Here is a 1,914-nt window from a genome sequence, read left to right as displayed (position 1 = left end):
ATGGATTAAAGTCAATTGCAGCAAAACCAGGTTGTGAAATGCAGTGGGCAAAGCTGAACTACTATAAGTTCAGTACCTGTAATAGGTAGGCAATGTTTTACTTTTAGGGGATTTAATTATTATCCAATCTAAATGTAAGGGTGTACAAATATATATGTACCATCTGGGTAGTTGGCTGAGAGGTATTTGTTCCTGCTTCTTGTGCTAAAGACCCCGGTTCAAGACCGGCAAGTGTCCAATCGCTTGGCTCCTCGATTAACCCTTATAATGAGAGTTAGATGGGCTAAGGACATCGTATGTATCCGTTATGTTTGTAGTTGTTAGTTAGGCAAGACTTTTTTATACCTTGTTTAGTAAACCCACCTAACGCAAATATTGATGATTTCGAATAAAATTAAAATTTTATTTTTTGCCAATTATTTGCTAAATAAGAAAACAAAATTTTATTTTTATTCTGCCCTCTCCGATGATCTACTGTATAAAAAATTCATGGCACGAAACAAAAAATATAAAGTCTCGCCTTACCGGAATCTGTATACAGACTTGCCTTATAGGTTTCAGCATTTGTTTTTTAGTGGAATAGATGGAATTAAATTATTAATATTATTGACCACTGATGCTCACTATGGAATCAAAATGTATGACATTTCAGTGAATACATAAAAAGTGCATACGATACAGTATTCTTACAATAACTTAAAATTAATCTCAATGTATTTTTTTGAAACAGCCAATTCATAGAGCATTATAGAAGCTTTCAGACCTACTGCAGAATTCAAGACCAACTCCTCTGACCCAGGGGCTAGTGACGTCCTCTTCCGCCAGCTTCAAGGATTCAACAATATTTAAGTATTCGAAGGAGCGCACTATCGAATAATTATTTGTTTATACCTTGCGATTTCAAAGCGCTGACGACATCCGAAAAAAATGCTTATGATATCAATGATATTTGCATGGTGTAAAGTAATAATATACATTTTATATATTAGCTAAATCACAAGATTAATTTCTCACATTAAATATATATTGCTCTTTGCTGTGTAAAAGCACTTATACAGTAGATCTATATTTATTGTTGTGCCAAGTGTCTCATGAAATCTTCTCATATTCATTCCAAAAGCAATAAGGTACCAAGTATCAGTACAATAGATATAAAATTGTGAAGAAAAGTGTAATAAACACTAATGATTGTAATAATGAATGGTGTTTGGAGCCCTTTATTTGTTATGTATCGTATTGTATTTCATATTTTAAAACAACTGTGGTTCATATGGTGGGTAGCATAAATTTAATTATTTTTGTTTTTACTGTTATAGTATGTTGTACATTATAATTGTGTTAAATTTTTCAATCAAGTGTTGGCAGTGTAGCTGTTATTAGCCAAAAAGCCAAATCCTAATAAAAGCTGAATTTTGCTAAATATATTTTTTATAAACCATAAAGCTGATGGAATTGAAACTTTTGCTGCTTATATTCAATGTTTTGGCAAGTCAAATTTCTGTTTTGCTAATTAATGTCATACCAAATTAGCTAAATTGTGAGACAAAATCTCCACTGAATAATATGTGAATAACGAGTGGTGCTGTGTGTAGGCCAAAACTATCATAACTATTATTATTATTATTAGTTTTATTATTACTATACTAATATTATTATTATTATCACTATTAGTAAATTGTCTTATGCTTTTTTCACTTTGTTGTATCCAGCCATGAAATGTTCCCGTAGTGGGATGAATAAAGTATGTTTGTATTGTATCCTTGTAAAAATATGTTTTTTAATAAAAATTATAATTTAAGTAATTCCAAAAAGAAGACAGACTTTGGTGGCTTTGTGTAAGGCCAAAGGAAATATATGTTTGTTTGCTCTCCTCAACCTGCCCCTAACTCACTGGAAAAAGTAGGGATGGAAAAA

The sequence above is a fragment of the Anneissia japonica genome, unplaced genomic scaffold, assembly GCF_011630105.1.
Source record: "Anneissia japonica isolate Jap-2015-1 unplaced genomic scaffold, ASM1163010v1 scaffold288254_len121080_cov147, whole genome shotgun sequence".
Classification (NCBI taxonomy): Eukaryota; Metazoa; Echinodermata; class Crinoidea; order Comatulida; family Comatulidae; genus Anneissia; species Anneissia japonica.
This window is presented reverse-complemented; position numbering follows the sequence as displayed.